The sequence below is a fragment of the Peromyscus eremicus genome, chromosome 4, assembly GCF_949786415.1.
Source record: "Peromyscus eremicus chromosome 4, PerEre_H2_v1, whole genome shotgun sequence".
In the NCBI taxonomy this organism is placed as follows: domain Eukaryota; kingdom Metazoa; phylum Chordata; class Mammalia; order Rodentia; family Cricetidae; genus Peromyscus; species Peromyscus eremicus.
Window position 1 is genome coordinate 60927541 of NC_081419.1, and position 22095 is coordinate 60949635.

Below are 22095 nucleotides of genomic sequence, written 5' to 3' on the forward strand. Positions count from 1 at the left end.
ATATCAAGCTGGGAAAAATACATGAGTCAGAGTATGTTTTATGAGTAAAGACATGAAAGAATGTGTGAAGAGACTAAGAACATAGAACCTGTATTATGGTGTCACTCAAAGTCCCAGGCTTCTGGGGAAAACCGGCTACCTTACTCTTATTTATAACTATCACATGATGACAATTTCCACCTACTTCCCAGTTTTGCCTTAGGCTGAGCATGACTAATTAAATAGCAAAATGTTGTTTATATTTTTTCCAAATCATTTTATTAATGTATTATTTCAAGTGATAAAATTCGTGTATTGGAAATGAGAGAAATGAAGTTATTCTCAAGGATCCATCCAATAACAAATTCAGTGCTGACAAAAATTCAGAGTGGTGTAGACACTTTTCAGTGGTTTGAAAGTCTGGTTGATAACCTCACACCCATGCTCATGAAGGCAACCCTGCTGGAGTGATTTGAATGAGAATGGCCCTATAAGCTCATATATTTGAATACAACTGTTTGAGAAGGACTAGGAGGTACAGCCTATCATAACAGGTGTGTCACTGGAGGCAGGCTTTGAGGTTTCAAAAGACTTCTGCCATTTTCACTGTGCCTCTTACTCTCTGTATGCTACTTGTGAATCAAGATAAAAGCTCTCAGCTATTTCTACCACCATGCCTTAGCTCTGTCATTGAGGACTCCAACCCTCTGAAACTGTAAACCCACATTAAATACTTTCTTTTATACGTTGCCTTGGTCATGGTGTCTTATCACAGCAATAGAAAAGTAACTAAGACACCTATTTAAGCTCAATAGTTCACACACAAAAAGAAAGACAAGAAAGTACAAGATGGGCACGCTGGGGACAAGAAGAGTTTCCACATGGAGGAGAGGGGGCGCGGCGTGGAGGGGGGATATGGGGCAGGTGGTAAGAGAGGGTAATGGGGAGTTGAAACAACTAAAATCCATTACATTAATCTGTCTGGGAAGGGACAGTGAGCTTAACTGTTAGATTATAAAAATATGTATAAAAGTTACCAAGATACTGTGACATAGAAATATATAGCAACTGTATGGAGAAAAATGCCAGGAGAAACAATCAAAAGACTATATAATAGATGGTAGTAGCAAGCTAGAAGATAGTGTTAGAAAATGGCAGACATAAATATGTCAACTTTTACAGCTGACATTTTGAACTATGGGAAGGTACTTACTTAATTTAAAATATATTTTTGAAGGTATAGAGTCTGTAGAAACAGTACCCTTACAGGAACACTGCCTGAAAACATAATCTCAGAATTTGAACACCTTCTCATGTCTTATATTCTTTAAAGATGTTTAAAGACTGCTATCTAATCAGTCTTGAAAGCCTTTGAGGATTTGTGAAAATACAGACTAAATAAAATTCAGAAATCATTTGCGTACATTCTCTACAATGAGTTCCTGTGCTGTAATGAATTTTGTCAGCTGGAATGCTGATTGTTTGGATGCTCACATTTGGAATTTGTCATCTTTTTAAAAAGTATGGACTCATGTCTTCAAAGGCAGAGAGATCCCAGGTGTGTTGAAACCAGTGTTCCATTTTACATTACTGTGTGGCCCCTTTAATTCAATTCTGTGACTCAGAATGCCTCAAGATTTGATCTGTGTGTTGTCCAAATGCTGTCAGGAGCCTAGCGAAAGATTTAATATTGTTTATTGCCAACTATGTCTCCAAAAGTTTTAATCCCCTTATCTCACCATTACTGGTTTGTAAAACAGACGAAGGCAATACTGCAATCAGAGGGAGTCAATTCAGAAGCAATTTTAAATTAGAGGAAGGGAACTTCTCAGCTGTTGAGGTCTTAGCAGAGTCTCTTAAACTTCTTTTCCAAACTTTTAAGTCCAGTAAGACCTAACAACCTGGTTTAGGTAACATTTATAAATCAGAATATTGTAAAGGAATTTATCTGCTTAACTAAATTAATAGAGCTTAACATTTTTTAAATCTGATTTTTTTTAATGTAAGAACACATTAAAGTGGCAATTAATGAGGCAATTCCATGTAGTTTATCTGACAGTCCAAAGGGTTTATTTTGAGTTAACTTACAACAAGCAAAGGGAGTTGGTTACGGGATCCAGGAGAGGTGAGGCCCTGTCCAACGTGGTTCTCTGGAGAACTCTGACTTGGTCCACAGTACCAGCATCCAGCATCCAGGATCACAAGGTAGCTAAGAGAGCAAGCACATATGCATTTCAGGACTTAAGGGGTCTCAGCCACGCCCCAGGCAGGGGCAGGTACCTCCTGACTACTAGGGGCAATGCTTCAGGGGTGAAGTACAGACAACCACCCCTATAACACATTCTGTAGCCTAGTCTGACCTTGAATTCACAGCAATCCTACTGTTTCAGCCTCCTAAGTAGTAGGATTACCAAGATTCACCACATATGATGTTAATATTATCTTTAAAAAATTGCAATATTCTGAGAACTATCAATTGAGAGAACCAAGAACCTTGTCACAGTTCTAACATTTATTCAATATAGTAAGCAATCAAGCCCTGGTCTGAAGATTATAGATATGCTAGAGGTGGGAAATTTATTCAATGGTAAAATACATGCTTATCATGGATGAGAGCCTGTATTTAGTCCCCAGAACAATAACAACGACAATAATAATATAGAAACATACATTAATTGTATGGCAATTAAAATAAACTCACTATGATATAAGATCAAATTATCTACTTTCAGTTTATAGAAAACAATTTTAAGTTCTTGATTAAAAGACAATACAAAGGTGGATGTAGTTCCAAATACTTGTAATTTCAGACATTTGGAGGGTTCAGATACAGGCACGAGGTTCCTGAATTTTAGGCCAGCCTGACCAACATAGTGAGATTCTACCTTAAAAGATAAATGAAAACGACATCATAATATTTAAATCACTTCTCATATTAGTGGGGTGACAAAATGAATGTGCTAGAAACAATGGCTTTTAAATGTGCAAATAAAAAGTGACGCTAGGCTTTCAATGTTTGCTTTTCACCAATATGATTTATGGTCAAGAAGCTAATTAGTGCTGAATATTGATTACTTCATCTTGAACTTTGATTTTTACTATTGGATACAGCCATGTTGAACCTGAGGATTGCAGAGGTACAAAGCAATTAGTGTTGTTCAGAGTTGGGTCTGCCCTTAGCCACCTGTATCTTTTATGAACTACATATTTGGGTTTTGCTCAAGGTAAAGTTATCAATATGTCAATACATTCTGATTACACATTTTCATATTGAAAGAGAAGGATTTTAATTGCATATCTCAATGTCCAACCCTAAAGGAATCCTACCTGCTTTTTCAATTTTATAAACTTTATTAACAAAAAACTTGCAAATTCCTTGGCCAACCCCTTATTACTTGATTTCTTGTCATTTCATTATTCCAATGAAATTGCCTAAGTATTTCTTTTGCTGTGGAACACCAAAAGAATGAAAGGAATAAAGGAAGCCTTTAAAAAAAAAAAAAAAGAATCTTTAAGGTTTCCACAGAAAAGCACCCGATAAAGCTCGTTGTCTCTGTATCTATTAATAAAGATAGAAGGAAAAGAAACACGCCATCTATTCATTAGCTCCTGGATATCCCTGTGATATTTTTATTCTCTTCTATTAAATTTTGCTCAGTTGAAAAGCATTGTGAAAGCTATTAAGGTTTAAAAACTCTGACATTCATAATAAGTAGGGATGGATGAAGTAAGTTACTTAATTATAGACATTTGAGTTAGGGAAATGGATAGCAGCACAGTTGCTACTGTTACTTTATTTAAAGCAGAAATTACAGTGCGCAAAAATCAGTTCAGCTCTTCTGGTATAATCTCTCCCCTCCTCCACTAAAATAATTACTATGCATTGCATCCACCGTGGCAACAGTTGATTCTTGAACGTTCCATTTATGAGAATTCCACTTGCTTTTCTATCAAACAAAATCACTCAGTGTCTCTGATACCAAATTCCAGATAACCAAGAATCATTCATTCAGTGGTACTAGAATTTTCATTTCAATGGTCAAAAAGTCTTATATCATCTTTTTCTCCCAACTAGTTTTTTTTTTTTTCTTTTTCTGAGAGTATAAGCGTGCATCACCACATCTGGTTCTCATCTTGCTTTAAGATGAAATTTCAAATCCTTAATGGTCAAGTCCTCCATAATATTAACTCACAATACCTTGAAGCATACACAGATCCCCCTTGCAGTGGCCACATATATTAAGACCACAAAACAATTTCCTACCATACAACACACAACCACCACATTCTACTAAGAACCAGAGAGGGCAGTAGAAACCAAGGAACCAAACAACCACTCAACAAAGATAAGACCAGATATCAGCATCAAGAATTGCAGTCTCCCAAACCTAAGTGCCTAGACTCAAACATATATACAAAATCAATAACAAAAGAATAATAGATCTCCACTAAAGACCAGCAAGCCTACCACAGTAAGCTTGGAGTATTCTAATATAGCTGAAGCACAAGACAAAGGCCTTAAAGTATCCCTTATGAATATGATAGAGGTCCTTAAAGAGGAAATGAATAAATCACTTAAAAAAAACTATTATAACACAAATAGTGGAAGGAAATGAATAAAACTGTTCAAGACCTGAAAGTAGAAAGAGAATCAATAAAGAAAACCTAAACTAAAGAAAATCTGGAAATGTGAAATTTAGGAACTTAAACAGGAACCAGAGAGGCAACCTTCACCAACAGAATACAAGAGATGGAAGAGAGAACCTCAGTCATTGAACATATACAAGAAGTAATAGATACCTCAGACAAAGAAATGATAAATATAAAAAAAATTGTGTGGTACAAAACATCCAAGAAATCTGAAACAGTATGAAAGACCAAATCTAAGAAACTAGGAACATAAAAAGGAGAAGAAACACAGGTTAAAGGCACAGATAATATTTTCAATAAAATCATGAAAACTTCCTTAACCTAAAGAAGATGACGACTATCAAAGTACAAGAAGCATGGAAAACACCGAATAGACTAGATCAGAAAAGTCACTCCTCTCAGCACATGTAATCAAAACTACATATAATTAGATAAAGCTGTGGCACAAAGAATGAATATTAAAAGCTGCAAGGGGAAAAGATCAAGTAACATATAAAGATAGACCTATTTGAAGTACACTCAACTTTTCAATAGAGACTTTAAAAGCCAAAGGGGCCTGGACAGATGTCTCGCAGAATCAAAGAAACCATAGATGCCAACCAGCCCAGACTACTATACCCAGCAAAACTTTCAGTCGTCATAGATGAAGAAAATAAGACATACCATGACAAAACTAAATTTAAGTAATATCTGATTACAAATCCAGCCCACAGAAGGCACCAGAAGGAAAACTCCAACCTAAGGAGGTTAACTATACCCAAGAAAACGCAAGGAATAAATTATTCCAGACCATCAAATCATAAAAGAAGATACACACACACACACACACACACACACACACACACACACACACACACACCACCTCCACCCCCACAGCAACAACAACAACAACAAAATAACAAGGATCAACAAACACTGCTCATTGATATCTCTCAACGTCAATGATCTTAATTCCTCAATAAAAAGACACAGACTAGCAGAATGGATACAAAAACAGGACCCATCCTTCAGCTGCATTCAAGAAACATACCTTCACAATAAGAATAGACATTACCTCAGGGTAAACAGATCAAAAAGATATCTCAAGCAAATGGACATAAGAAACAAGCTGGGATAGCCATTTTAATATCTAACAAAATAAACTTTAAACCAAAACAGATCAGAAGAGTCAGGAAAGGCTACTACATACTCATCAAAGGAAAAGTTCACCAAAGAGGATATGGCAAATCTTAACATGTATGCACCAAACACAAGAGTACTCAAGTTCTTAAAAGAAACACTACTATAGCTTAAATCACACTTTGACACTCATACACTGATAGTGGAAGACTTTAATCCCCCATGTTACCAATAGACCAGTCATTAAGACAAAAACTGAATAGAGAAATTCTGGAGCTAACTGATATTATAAACCAAATGGACCTAACAGATATATATAGAACTTTTCACCCAAACACAAAAGAATATACATTCTTCTCAGCACCTCATGGAACTTTCTCCCAAACTGACCACATACTTGGATACAAAACAAATCTCAGAAGATGCAAAAAAATTGAAATAATCACCTGCATCCTATAAGACAACCATGAATTAAAGCTATATATCAACAACAGAAAACTTACAGTGTCATGGGAACTAAACAACTCTACTGAATGAAAATGCATCAAGACAGACAGAAAGAAAGAAAGAAAGAAAGAAAGAAAGAAAGAAAGAAAGAAAGAAAGAAAGAAAGAAAGAAAGAAAGAAAGAAAAAATTAAAGGATTTGTAGAATTGGATGAAAATGAATACACAAAATACCCAAACTTACTGAATACAATGAAGATAGTTCTAAAAGGCAAGTTAATAGCACTAAGTGCCTACATAAAAAAGGAGATATCTCAAACTAACAACTTACCAGAACACCTGAAAGCTCGAGTACAGAGAGAAGTCACACCCAAAAGATTAGACAGCAAGAAATAATATAAGACAGAGATGAAATCAACAAAATAGAACCAAAAATAATAATACAAAGAATCAATGAAACAAAGGTTTGCTTTTTTGAGAAAATCAATAAGATTGACAAATTCACTAAAAATCAGAGATAGAATATTGAAATTAACAGTATTAGAAATGAAAAGGGGGCATTTTGACGTCTAGTTTCTTGAGTTCTTTATATATTCTGGAGACCAGCCCTCTGTCAGATGTGGGGTTGGTGAAGATCTTTTCCAATTCTGTAGGCTGTTGTTTTGTCTTATTGACCTTGTCCTTTGCCCTACAAAAGCTTCTCAGTTTCAAGAGGTCCCATTTATTAATTGTTGTTCTCAGTGTCTGTGCTACTGGTATTATACTTCGGAAATAGTCTCCTGTGCAAATGCATTCAAGACTACTTCCTACTTTCTCTTCTACCAGGTTCAGAGTAACTGGATTTATGTTGAGGTCTTTGATCCACTTGGACTTAAGTTTTGTGCATGGTGACAGATATGGATCTATTTGCAATCTTCTACATGTTGACATCCAGTTATGCCAGCACCATTTGTTGAAGATGCTTTCTTTTTTCCATTGTAGAGTTTTGACTTCTTTGTCAAAAAATAGGTGTTCATATATGTGTGGATTAATGTCAGGATCTTCAATTTGATTCCATTGGTCCACATGTCAGTTTTTATGCCAATACCAAGCTCTATTTTTACTAAATAAACTATTTACCTTTCCAAAAAAACGGGGAGAAAGAAAAAAATGAAAAAAAAGAATGGATTTATTGTGAATGGATTTCCTTCCTTGTCTATACTATTATCTTTTTCTAGTGAACCATTCTAGCTATTTCGTTAACTGTGATACCACCGTTGTCTATTGTCAAATAAAGGCTCAGGTTTTAAAATATAAATATATGCAGACATTATATAGACACTAAAATTTAGAGAGAGAATAAAACTTGTTTTCTAAATCACACTACTAAAAGCGGGAAAAATGAATCATTTCATCCATGAATTTAGAACTCTGAAGTCTCTCTTTCATTCATTCTACTGACTATTCTCTTCTCCCAGCTTTCTCATCTTGTCAGATACACAGGGAATCTCAGGACAGTTTTTGCTCATCCCTTTGGTTTCAGCAGCTTTGAGTAATAAATTCAAATAGCAGCTATTATACCAATGCCATGACAACTGGCTAAGCTAACTCCCCACTCCACTTATAGAGGGAACAAAATGCTAGATGGCCAATAAGAATGACAGACAGAATGTATGATTGATGTGAAAGCACACAGCGAATCAAGTGCTTTCAAAGAGTTAAATGTGTTCTCCATTTTGGGTGACAGCTGGCAAAACTGCCATTGGAAACTGTGATGAATTGTTTGCTGTGTGCAGGTGGGAGAAGAGAATTAAATGACAGACACATGAAACTGTTTTGCAGCTTCTCTTCAGCACTACTCTGTTGGCCAAGAGTGAAACAGAATTTCAGTTGGCTTGAACTCCATAGGGTTTTACATTTGAATCAACTGAGTTCTAATTAGGGGCAGATTTCTCTGCTAACACCACCACTGTAACAACAACCAAAACCATGCTCCATGCCTAGCTTTTCCTTTTGTGTCTTCAGTATTTCCTTGGGTTTGTTGAGTTATAATACTTCTATGGCTTGGCAAAGGTTAACTGCTAAGAACTATCATTTATTTTAGTCCACTATTAAATGCTTCCTAATGCAGCTAAGGTTCTTTGTAAATCCTCCTCATTAGTTTTGACATAAGTGTTGACAGATGGTCGGGGAGACGTCGGGAGGAGAATGCTTAACTAAATGAGACATAGTGGTGTCTGCCTGATATCCCAGCACTAGGAAAGCTGAAGCAGGAGAATAGTGTGAGGATAACCTGGGCTATGCAGTGAGTTCCAAACCAACCCAAGATGCACAAGGAAACCATCTCAGAGAAACAAGAAGTAAACAAGAAAAGTTCTGAACTGAGCTGACCATAATAGCGCATGCTTGTAATCCCAAGAAGGGATTCAGAGGCTGAAGCAGGAGAGTAACAAGTTAGAGAACAGCCTGGACTACATAAGGTGTTAGCAGCCAAATGAACTACATGGGGAACCACATCATCAAGACTGTCAGGGAAACATAAGGTTACCCCAAATTTGAGAGTTATGTCTGTAAGTATTACTAACAGATGCTCTACCCAATTCTGTCCACTGAAACTCTTCCCCAAGCCAAAGCTATCCCTGGCCCTGCTACCAATGGGCCCCCAACTCCAATCCCAGTGGACTTCTGCCACTGAGGCACAGAATACACCAGCTAGAATAGACCCACCTACCAGTGAAACTGCACACCTCCCTGGATTCTGCCACTGTGACATTTCCCCAAAAATACACCATCCCAGCTGGGACCTTCCCAAACCTCAGCCACAACTGAGGCACAAACCACACCAGCCACAGCCACCCTCACCAGTTGATAAGCAGCCCCTCCCCAAAACTCCATCAGACTCCATAGTCTCACAGACAGTCACATCATTTGTTAAGAACAGCCCCAGCAGCTCTACTGTAGGCCAGGCCAGATCTAGAGACCCAAAAAGCCTTAGGCTTTACTGGAGGCCAGACCAGCTCAAGGAACCCAAGGCCCCCAAAACCTCAGGGAGAGGAAGCAGAAACCAAGACACAAAATATCAAACCAAAGAAGACAAACACAAGTGTCAACACCTAGACCTATAATCACCCCAAATCAAGATGCCTAAATGCCAGTGTAAAAACACAATCAAAAACAGAAAGGGCACTATGGCACCATCAGAACTCAGTTATCCTATGACAGCAAGACTTGAACATTCCAGTGCAGCCGAAGCACAAGAAAACAACCTTAAAAACAACTTTATGAAGATGATAGAGGTCTTTAAAGAAGAAATGGAAAAATCCCTTAAAGAAATGGAGGAAAAGACAACCCAACAAATGGAGGTATGGGGGGCCCAAAACAGCTTGGCCACACTGCTGCCATGACAGGCTTGATAGAAACCAGCTAAAAGGTAGGCCTGAGTCTCGGTTTACTGACAGGTACTACCCAGTCCCCAGGAAAAGCCATAAACTGTCACCACACTGGAATGGGCCAATCAGCATCTCAGGGGAAAATACCTAATGTTCCAGAGAAAATACCTAACATTCCAACCATTATAGATATCACCAGGTGTCCTTTAGCCCAGCACAAGACACCCCTAGACAAATGTCAGTCAATCAAGGTCCTGAACCCTGGAAATCTGCACCCCCCACCCAGGTGTGGCACTCTTCTATTGTACCGCCTGTGTCAGACACACTGGGAGTACAAGCTCAAGCTTGAAATAAAGGCTCTTTGTTTTTACATACGAGATCCGGCCTCCATGGTGGTCTTCTGGGGGTCCCTGCAATCTGGGCATAACAGAAAGAAATCAATAAATCTCTTAAAGAATGTCAAGAAAATCAAGAAAAAACAGTTGACTAAAACAAATAAAAGTACTTGTAGCGGGGGCCAAAACAGCTTGACCACACAACTGCCATGACAGGCTTAGAGGCCCAAACACAGCTTTTATAACAGACTTACTGGCAGGTAACACCCAGAGAAAGCAATGAACTGACCCCACCCAGGAAGGGCCTGCATCTAAGGGGAAATACTTGACATTTCAAACATCCCCTATACCCCTAGACAAATGTCAGCCAGTCAGGGTCTTGAACCTGGAAATCCTCTCATCCCAACCTCTGCTATGATAAAAAAAAAAAAAACCCACACTGCCTGGGCTTGGAGCTCTCTGCTCTCACTGCTCTGTCAAAAAGTCCAAGCTCCGAGCTTGAAAATAAAGGTTCTTTGCTTTTACATACAGGATTCAGTCCCTGTAGTGGTCTTTTGGGGGTCTGCATGATCTAGACATAGCATGTTTAAGACCTGAATATGGAAATAGGAGCAATAAAGAAAACACAAGTGGAGGAAATTCTGGAAATGGAAAATTTAGGTAAGCAAGCAGGAACTACAGATGCAAGCATCACCAACAGAATATAAGAGATGGAAGATAGAATTGTAGGTATTGAAGATATAATAGAGGAAATAGATTCATAGGTCAAAGGAATTATTAAATTGAAAATTTCCTAACACAAAAGATCCAGGAAATCTAGGACACTATGGAATGCCAAAACCTAAGAATAGGAATAGAAAAATAAGAACTATCTCTGATCAAAGGCTCAGAAAATATATTCAACAAAATCATAGAATAAAATTTTCCCAAAGTAAAGAAGGACATACCTATAAAGGTACAAGAAACTTATAGAACACCAATTATACTGGACCAGACCAGGAAAAAAGTTCCCTCACCACAGAATAATCAAAACACTAAACATACAAAAATGAAGATAAATATTAAAAGCTGCAAAGGGAAAAGGCCAAATAACATATAAAGGCAGACCTATCAGAATTACACCCAACTTCCCAATGAAGACACTAAAACCAGAAGAGTCTTGCAGATTCTAAGAAATCATGGATGCCAACCAGACTACCATACCCAGCGAAACTTTCAATCACCATAGATTGATAAAACAAGATATCGTATTAAAAAGTCAAATTTAATCAGTATCTATCCACAAACCCAGCTCTCCAGAAGATACTAGAAGGAAAACTCCAACTGAAGGAAGTTAGCTACACCCATGAAAACATAGGCAATAGATAATCTCACACCAGAGGGAAACACACACACACACCACCATGACCACCACCACCACCACCACCACCACCACCACCACCACCAAAAAATAACAGGAATTGACAATAATTAGTCATCAATATCTCTCAATATCAATGGACTCAATTCACCAATAAAAAGACACAGGCTAACAGAATGGATACAGAAACAGGATCCACCCTTCTGCTTCATACAAGAAACACACCTCAACTTCAAAGAAAGACACTACCTCAGAGTAAAAGGTTGGGAAAAGACTTTCCAATCAAATGGACTTAAGGAGCAAGCTCATGTAGCTATCCTAATATCTAACAAAATAGACTTCAAACTAAAGTCAATCGAAAGAGATCAAAAAAGACATTACATATTCATCATAGGAAAAATCCATCAAGATGAAGTCTTAATTCCGAATATTTATGCCCCAAATTCAAGGGCACACACATTAGTAAAAGAAACATTACTAAATCTTAAATCACATATTGAGCCCCACACATTAATGAGTAAGACTTCAACACCCTACTCTCACCAATAGACAGGCCATCCAGACAGAAACTAAACAGAAATAATGGAACTAACAGATGTTATGACTCAAATGGACCTAGCAGATATCTACAGAACATTTCACCCAAACACCAAAGAATATACCTTCTTCTCAGCACCTCATGGAACCTCTTCCAAAACTCATCACATACTTGGTCACAAAGTAAGCCTTAACATATACAAAGAAATTGGAATAATCCCCTGTATCTTATCACATCACCATGGGTTACAGTTGGAGTTCAACAATAACACAAACTACAGAAAGCCTACAAACTCATGGAAACTGAATGAATCTCTACTGAATGACAACTGGGTCAAGGAAGAAATAAGGAAGAAATTATAGACTTCCTAGAATTCAATGAAAATGAATGCACAACATAAGCAAACTTATGGGGAGCAATGAAAGTGGTGCTAAGAGGAAAGTTCACAGCACTAAGTGCCCGCATAAAGAACTTGAGGAAATTTCACACTAGTGACTTAACAGCACACCTGAGACCTCTAGAACAAAAAGAAGCAAACACATCCAAGAGGAGTAGACAACAGGAAATACTCAAACTGAGGGCTGAAATCAATAAAATAGAAACAAAGAGAACAATACAGAGAATCAAAGAAACAAAAAGTCGACTCTTTGAGAAAGTCACCAAGATAGACATACCTTTATCCAAACTAATCAATAGGCAGAGAGAGAATATCCAAATTAACAAAATCATAAACGAAAAGGGAACATAGCAACAGACACTGAGGAAATCTGGAGAATCATTAGGTCATACTTCAAAAACCTATACTCCACAAAATTGAAAAATATAAAAGAAGTGGACAAATTACTTGATAGATACCACATACCAAAATTAAACCAAGATCAGATAAATGATTTAAACAGACCTATAATCCCTAAGGAAATAGAAATCATTAAGTCTCCTAACCAAGAAAAGCCCAGAGCCAGATGTTTTCAGTGCAGAATTCTACCAGACTTTCCAAAGAAGAGCTAATACCAGGACTCCTCAAATTATTCCACAAGATAGAAACAGAAGGAAAATTGCCCAATTCTTTTTATGAGGCCATAGTTACCCTGATACCCAAACTACACATTGAAAATATCATCCACCATGATCAAATAGGCTTCATTCGAGAGATGCAGGGATGGTTCAACATATTTAAATATGTCAATGTAATCTACCATATAAACAAACTGAAAAAAAAAACACATGATCATCTCATTAGATGCTAGAAAAGCCTTTGGAAAAAACCCAACACACCTTCACAATAAAAGCCTTGGAGAGATCAAGGATGCAAGGAACATACCTAAACATAATAAGAGCAATATACAGCAAGCTGACAACCAGCATCAAGTTAAGTGAAGAGAAACTCAAAGTGATTCTGCTAAAATCAGGAACAAGACAAAGCTGTCCACTTTCTCCATACCTATTCAATACAGTACACAAAGTTCTAGCTAGAGCAATAAGACAACAAAAGGAGACCAAGGGGATAAAATTAGAAAGGAAGAAGACAAAGTATCCCTACTTGCAGATGACATGATAGTACCCATAAGCAACCTCAAAAATTCAACCAGGGAACTCCTACAGCTGATAAATACATTTAACAAAGTAGCTGGATATAAGATTTAAAAAAAAATGAGTAGCCCTCTTATATACAAATGATAAAAGGGCTGAGAAAGAAATCAGGGAAGCCATACCCTTCACAATAGCCACAAATAATACAAAATATCTTGGGGTAACTCTAACCAAGCAAGTAAAAGAATTGAATGACAAGAACTTCAAGCCTTTGAAGAAAGAAATTTGAGAAGGTATCAGAAGATGGAAAGATTTCCCATGCTCATAGATCAATAGGATTAACATAGTAACAATGGCCATTTTACCAAAAGCAATCTACAGATTCAATGCAATCCTCATTAAAATTCAAACACAATTCTTTACAGGCCTTGAAAGAACAATACTCAACTTCATATGGAAAAAGACAAAACCCAGGATAGCTAAAACAACTTCTGGAGGTATCACCATCTCTGATCTCAAGCTCTGCTACAGAGCTAGAGTAATAAAAACAACATGATATTGGCATAAAAACAGACAGGCAGATGAATGGAATTGAATAAAAGACCCAAATATAAATCCACACACCTATGGATACTTGATTTTGGACAAAGAAGCCAAAATTACACAATAGAAAAATGAAAGCATCTTCAACAAATGGTGCTGGCATAACTGGATGTCAGCATGTAGAATATAGCAAGTAGATCCATATCTATCACCATGCACAAAACTCAAGTCCAAATGGATAAAAGATAACATAAATCCAGTTACACTGAACCTAATAGAAGAGAAAGTAGGAAATAACCTTGAAAGCATTGGCACAGGAGACAACTTCATGAATAGAACACTGATAGCACAGACACTAAGACTGACAATTAATAAATGGGACCTCGTGAAACTGAAAAGCTTCTTAAGACTAAGGACACTGTCAATAGGGAAAAAACGGCAACCTACAGAATGAGAAAAGATTTTCACCAACCTAAACCAAGAATTTTCAACAAAAGAATCTCAAATGGCAGAAAAACACTTAAATATGCATCATCCTTATCCATTAGGGAAATGTGAATCAAAATAACTCTGATATTCCATCTTACAACTGTTAGAATGGCTAAGATCAAAAACACAAATGATAGCTTATGCTGGAGAGGATGTAAAGCCAGGGGAACACTCCTCCACTGCTGGTGGGAATGCAAACTTGTCACTTTGGAAATCAATATGACAGTTTCTCAGAAAATTGGAAATCAATCTACCTCAAGATCCAGCTATACCACTCTTGGGCATATACCCAAAGCATGTTCAATCATACCATAAGGACACTTGCTCAACTATGTTCATAGCAGCTTTATTTGTAATATTCATAACCTGGAAACAACCTTGATAGATGCCCCTCAACAAAAGATGGGATTATTGTGGTCCTGATATTGAGATTTATTTTATTGTTTATTAAAAAATAAAAGTCAAGAGTAAATATTAGGGAATAAACCTGAGAGATCCATGGAGCAATGCAGAGACAATCACCCTCCTCTCTCCACTTCCTGGAATGAAAGGGCCAGACTACCCCTCGACTTCTCCTTTTCCTCCTCCATGTGCCCTTCTATCTCCCTCTAAGCAAACCAGGAAATTCTACAGTCCACTTTGGCCAGCTGAATGTGGATTTCACCCTCTGAACCTAAGTCAGACTCTATTGGTGGTCTCAGAGCAATCACAAGCAAATCTCCTCCAACAACAAATAAAGAAAATGTAGTACATACACACAATGGAGTACTACTCAGCTGTTAAAAATAATGATGTTAGGAAATTTGAAGGCAAATAGATGGAACTACAAAACAATCATCCTGAGTGAGGCAACTCAGACCAGAAAGACAAACATGATATGTACTCACTCATAGGAAGTAAAGTAAAGGATAGCCATGCTACAATCCACAGACCCAGAGAGGCTAGGTAATAAGGAGAGTCCAAGGCGGGGGATGCGTGGATCTCCCTGAGAAAATGAAATAGAGTAGATCTCCTGGGTGGACTGGTGGCAGGTAGGCATGGGAACTTGAGGGATCAGATTGGGGGTGAGCAGAGGGGGAGAATGCTGAGAAAGATGACTGGAGAGGGAGGCTTTCTGGAGTCAGATAGAAGCCTGATGCAAAGGAAACTCCTACAAGTCTACAAGGATGGCCCCAGCTAAGACTCCTGGTTGTTCTGGATGCATATCCTGAATTAGCCATCCCCTGTGATTGGATTGGTGACTATCCTGGTTGTCATGAGAGGTGTCACCCAGTGACTGATGGAGGTGGATTCAAAGACCCAAGCCCAAACTTTGGGCAAGTTCAGGGAGTACTGCTGAGAGGAGAGAGGAAGGATAGTAGAAGCTAGGGTTATAGCATCAGGGACATTGCAGGAAAACCCACAGAAAAGGTTAACTTGGCTCATGGGAACTCACAGAGTCTGAACCAACAACTAGGGAGCTTGCATGGGACTGACCTAGATCCTCTGCATATATGTGACAGTTGTATAGCTTGGTCTATTTGTGGGACCCCTGGCAATGGGAGCAGGGCTGTCCCTGGTGCTTTGGCTGGCTCTTGGGAATGTATTCCTCATGCTGTATTGCCTTGTCCAGCCTGAATACAGGGGGAGCTGTTCAGTCTTCAGGCAGCTTGATATGCCATGCTTTGATGAAGCCCATAGGAGGCCTGCCCCCTTTCTGAGCAATTAAGGAGGAGGGGTACATTGGGGGGCAAAATGAAGTGAAGGGGAGGAGAGGACGGAGGGGAGGCTGAGGTCAGGATGTAAAATTAATTAATTAATTAAATTTTATAAATGATGTTAACATGATAAAGCTCTAAGTTAAGAATGTTAATAGGTTTCTGAGTCCTTTTGTTTGCCTCTTTTACTTTTTATTCCTATATTCGTTATCAAGCTATATGTGGGTTGGTCATTAGCTTTTTTAAAAAGTCTGCTGCTGCCTTTCCAGTAGCTTCTAGCTTATTTTGCTGACAAGAGAACAATCTTTTTAAATAAAGATGTAATTAGCAAAAAAAGAGGGTGGATTAAATTTCAATATATAGAATAATATTTCAAATAATTGATAAAATATCAAAGAACAATTTAATACAAATGATATATGTAAAAACCATAGATCTATAATTTTCTATAGGTAATGAGTAGTCATGAATTTGTTTTCACTATCTGAAAAAATTATTTAAAAACTTGTCTGTGTCTATCCTAAGACAGAGATTTAATGAATTTTTCAGGACTTAAATGATATTTTTAAAAGCTGCTCTGATTTCTCCTTCCATTTGTACTTCATATCTTTCATTCAAACACAAATTGTCCTCCAGGGATTTTCTGTCTTAAAATTGATGCTGCATTAAAATGGTGACATGGTGTTGACTCCTGGGTCATGGCGGCCAATTTTGACCCTCAGCAACTCTTGCGCATTAGTCAGACAGAACCGCAAGACTCAGTTTGGTCATCAACTTGAGTCTCCAAACAATATATGCAAACATGAGTAAGACTCAGCCCACCCTGGGCTGAAGTCCCCTGCATTAGCTGTTCTGGCCATCTGTCTCTTTAGATGAACTTAACCCCTTTTTTGTGGACAGCCATCAACACACACACATACACACAAACTGTGACTGGGTCTGTACTGATTATAGAGATGTTCTGCTGAACTCAAACTTGACATTTTTGCCTTTCTATTCATTGACACAGAATATCCCTCCATTTCCTTCACACCTTTTTGAAAGTCCAAAATCCAGGCAAAGTCATCAGAGTTTTATCATTTTCCTCATGTGTATATTTAGTTAAGTTTGTATCTAATATTTCATCATTGTGGGTTAATATAAATGGTATCTGTAAAAAATGGTGTTTGTGGGTTTTTTCATTTTAATTCTGACTGACTCATTCCTGGAGTGCAATTGACTCTTGCACATTCACCTCATGTCCTGAAAACTCTCTGTAATTATTAGTTGGTTGCAGGAGTCTTTCTCTGGATTCAAGCTTTCCACATGGATTAACATCATCTGTGAGTAGAGGCAGTCTTATTGCTCCATATCCAAACAGTATATATTTTGTTTCTTGTGATTAATTTACTTCACCCTCATCTAGGATTTTCTCTATATTGTTGCGCAGTAGTTGTGATAGTCCCGTGCTCTGCTCCTTTGGGTTGCTCTTGTCCAATGCATGTGTGCTGTCCCTTTCCTTTAAGGCATTGTTGATACCAAATTCTCCTCTTTTTTTTTTTTGTTTTTGTTTTTGTTTTTTGAGACAGGGTTTCTCTGTGTAGCTTTGGTGCCTGTCCTGGATCTCGCGCTGTAGACCAGGCTGGCCTCGAACTCACAGAGATCTGCCTGGCTTTGCCTCCCAAATGCTGGGATTAAAGGCATGTGCCACCACTGCCCACAGATACCAAATTCTCAATTTCTGACAGGTTGTACTACTTATTTATTTTCATGTACTTTAAAATTCTTATAAAACATCTTTTCTGACTGATGTATTGAAGTATGTTACTCAATTTGCAAGTAATAAGGTAGTTTTCCACCTGTCTTCCTGTTACTGATTTCTAGTTCAATTGTGATCTGAAAGTGTTTTATGATTTATATTTTTGCATATTTGTTATGGTGTGCTTTGTGACCAAGAACTCAGTTTGTCATGGCGGATGTTTCATGTGCTCATGAAACACCATGTTCCACAGGCTGTGGATGAGGTACCCCTCAGACACTCACTACAAGGATTTGAAAACTGAATTTCTGAGTTCACATGGTTTCTTACTAGTTTCTGACTTCCAGGTCTGCACATTTCTGATAGAGAGGTGCTGACATCTTAAACAGCAAAAGAGAATTCAACTATGTCTCCATACAATCCACACAGGTTAGTGCTGCTGTTTGGCACATACACAATAAGAATCATCATGTCTTCTCAGCGGACCTGCCCCTTTATCATAAAGGCCATATTGTCACTGATCACTCTCCTTGTTCTAATGTCAGTTCAGCCTGAAATTAACACAGCTACTCTAGTTTTGTTTTGATAAATCCATCACTGTATATTGTTCTTCTTGCACTTACTTGTAATATCTGTCATCTTACTTCCAATGGGTTTCTTATAGTGGATCCTATTTTTCACCCCATACTGACAATCTGTCTCTCAATTGGTTCATTTGGATCACCGACATTGAATGCATTTTTTGTTATCATTGAGTTAATAAGGTATCATATTTGTCACTCTTTTCTGTTTGTCACCCTTGTTGTTTAGTTCTACTTTTGTCTGCTTCAATGGTTCTTGCATAAAAATAAGGTGCGCTTCATCTCTTTACTATTCTTTGGATACTGTGTTTTGTTCATCTGGCATCTTTCAAGATTTCCTCTTTAACATTGGTTTCCTATGGTTTGAAATGATACACCAAAGATGTGGGGTTGGTTTTGTGTTTTGCAACAATCCTCCTGGGTTTTCACTCTGATTCTTGCATCTGTGGTTTATACTGCATGACAGCCACATAGGGAAATCCTCTGCCATTATTATTTAAAATGTTTCTTTTACTAGTCTTTATTCATCTAGTAATTATTTATCTTTTATAGCTGCCCCATGGGTTGTGGATACACCATGCCTTTTGTTCATAGGGGTTTTTTTCCCCTGTTTTCTTTTCAGTTTTGGAGATTCTATCGTGATCGCCTCAAGCTTTGGCAATCCCCCAGCCATATCCATTCTGCATACAAGCCTTTGAAACACATTCTTCATTTTTAATTTGTTGCAGCATTTTTAGCCACTAGCATTGCTCTCGGTCCTTTGTAATAATCTCCATTTCCTTCTTAATGGTGCCCATTTATTCTTTCATGCTGTCTGCATTATCCATTAGAGGCCTTGGTATGTTCGCCAGTTGTTTTAAATTCCCCACCCATCTAACCATTTCCAGCATCGTGCCGTATCTAAATGTATTTCCCATATTTGTTCTGCCTCTTGGAACTGTGTGGTTGGAACTTTTAGTATGTTTTCTAATGTTTTAATGTTTTTCTCAGTAGTCAGACACAACATACCAGGTTTAAAAACTGCTGTAATTAGACCTTTGTTAATGTGTTGATGGGGCACTCAGGAAAAGAAGAAATCTTTATTCCCACAATTCGGCCCCAGTCTTTCAGCAGACTCATGTCTCTGGACGATGAACATCACACACACTCCTCCATTATTTGTTGGTTGGCTGACATAGAAGCCAGAACAGGCTCCAGTTGGATGTTTCCAGTCTAGTCTACGCAAAGCTAGGAGGTGATACAAGCTAAGAATCTACCTTCCATCAACTCAATTAAGTCATGATAAAATTGCAGAAAGCTGTCTGGTTGAATTGCTTCTCCTGAAGACAGACCTTTTTAAGAACAGAATAGTCTGACACATTTCAAAATATTCCCCATCCCTTACCCATAGCACCAGGTTTCACTTGATACTTACTGTGAACACTTAGTAGAATTCCAAGGGGTGACATTCACACCTGTGTAGGAACCCCCCTGATTGAATCCAGCTAGAATCCTTTTTCTCTCCAGCAGCAAGCCTCCATCAGTTCTCCAGTCACACTGCAGGTTTCCTACCCTTCTCTAGCTTCCACGGAGAGTTACAAAGCACCTATTATTAGCAACATAATCTGCTCTTTTGCAAAATACTGGCATTTTTCCTAGTTTTGTTTACATCATTTTCTACTTTTGCATCATAAATTATTTAATTTCTACCTCAACTTACAACATGTTTTTCTATGACTCTAGCTCAACTGGAAAAATATTTCCTTAGTTCAGATCATGTGACATTTCAGGAACATATTTGAGGTTATCTTTGGCTGGAGCCCTGTTTACAGCTCTCTACAGTCACTCATAATTTATTCTGAACCTATTTGTTTTCTAAAGATTATAGAAGATAACATAAGTGTATGTTCTGTTTTCCATAAACTGAAAATAAAGTTTATAGGTAATGTACTAAAGGGTTTTATCCATAGATAGAGCTGTAAATACCTCACAAGTACCTCTACTGGTATCACAAGGGGATAAGCAGTGAGAAGACAGCCAACGTTTTGTGTAGTTCTTGGCCAAGGTAACTGTTTCCTAGTCCCCTGTAAGGGAAATGAGAATATTAATGTGTAAACAGTAAAGAATACTTCAGAATAGCCTGTTTGACAAACACTGTCATACTGCCACCAGCAAATTTACAACCCAAAAGCTGTGCACCTCGACCTAGATTTTTCTATGGTTCATCACAGTCTATAAACAGGATATGTATCCTTCAGTAAAGTTTATAGATGCTCCCATGACCTGGACTCTGATCTGGACCCTTGCCTTTTCTTCAGTCTTGACTCCTTCAGCTTTGTATTCCAGTTCTACATGCAAGCCTTTCTGAGACACCTCAATCCCCCAAACTTTGATTGTTTCTCACATTTTTAGGAACTCAAGACTAATATTACTATTTACTCACCTATATGAGACTGCATACCAGGGCATCATTTCATACCGAAAATAGTTCAGAGTGACCCGCCTGAAAGTTATAGTTATAGCCATAGGAAAAAATGACATAGAGGAACAACAAGACTGACTGTGGTTGGCATTCCCTTTATAAGATCTTATTTTGACAACTTTCAGCCTCTGGCTAGAAGTTCAGATGTTATGACTGACAGAGCCAGTTGCTCAGTTACAAGGAACCATTGAAATTGTTTACTATGTATAGGCCGCAGAAGACAAACATCCCCTTTTCTGTTTGTGTCCAGGGTCTCATTGTTTAGATCTGCCTGACCTTAAATTCAGAAATCAGCCTGCCTCTGCCTCGCAAGTGCTGGGATTAAAGGCATGCACCACTAATCCAAGATAAACATCACTTTTTAAAGGAAATCTACATGATTGTCTCTATATGTGCCTCATTATTTATTCTTTATTAAAGAATATACTTGTTAGGAGGTCCTGCTCATCAGAGGTTGCCTTCTACTACAGCTTAGCATCTCTCCCCAGGCTCTGAACAATATGGAGGACTCCCTCCCCAGCCTCAGCCTCCCTCCCCTGTCTCAAGGATGATCCTTGACACAGTGCTCTGCAAATGCTCTTCCCCTGTTGCCCACATGGTAATTAAGTAGCATGCTCTAGCTGTTTTCATAGGGCCATGCTGCCACTAATGCAGCTATATGATAGGAATGGGGCACCTAATGCAAATTAGGGCTTGCCCCAGCTACCAACCCAATCCTATATATCCTCTATACTCTGGAATAAAGTTGCATTGTCTTAATGAAGTCATATCCCAGAAAGTTGTTTCCACTGTGTTCACAAGCCGTCTAAGGCCTCTTCCCCTTCATACTCGTGGACTGGTAGCCAATGGACCTCCAGGAAAAAAGGGAACCCACATTTATTTACAAGATTTAAAGAAAATATCTTTATAAAATTGCATGAGAAAACTAAACTGAAGAACACTAGAGGAAGAAGAAAATAATTATATTAACTGATTTAATTATGTTAATAATGCTAGGTCTAAGTACTTGGTACTTATGTAAATATGAGAATTATTTTATTTTAAAATACAGAAAGAACACATGGGCATTTATACTTATACTTCTGAATTCTTTGATGAGTCTGGATAAGCAAGCTTGTGAGATTAGGGATTGAAAAACATGAATTCATTTCCCTTTAAAACTTGAGAATAATTTGGGGTTATGTAGGACAATGTAGGAAAAGAAGCAAGGAAGAGAAACAAGCATAATGAAAAGGAAGGAAGCTAGCAATGTGCTTGAGATT

At 38.0% G+C, this 22095-nt stretch overlaps 1 long non-coding RNA gene across 1 annotated transcript; it reads right to left on the reverse strand.

Annotated features, from left to right (window-relative positions):
- Positions 1-2023: 2023 nt before the first annotated feature.
- On the reverse strand, positions 2024-20522 carry LOC131908151 (uncharacterized). The gene is made up of 2 exons (XR_009378565.1): positions 20338-20522; positions 2024-2188 (listed from the first exon to the last, which is right to left on the reverse strand). It is a non-coding gene; the product is annotated as an uncharacterized LOC131908151 (long non-coding RNA).
- Positions 20523-22095: the final 1573 nt, after the last annotated feature.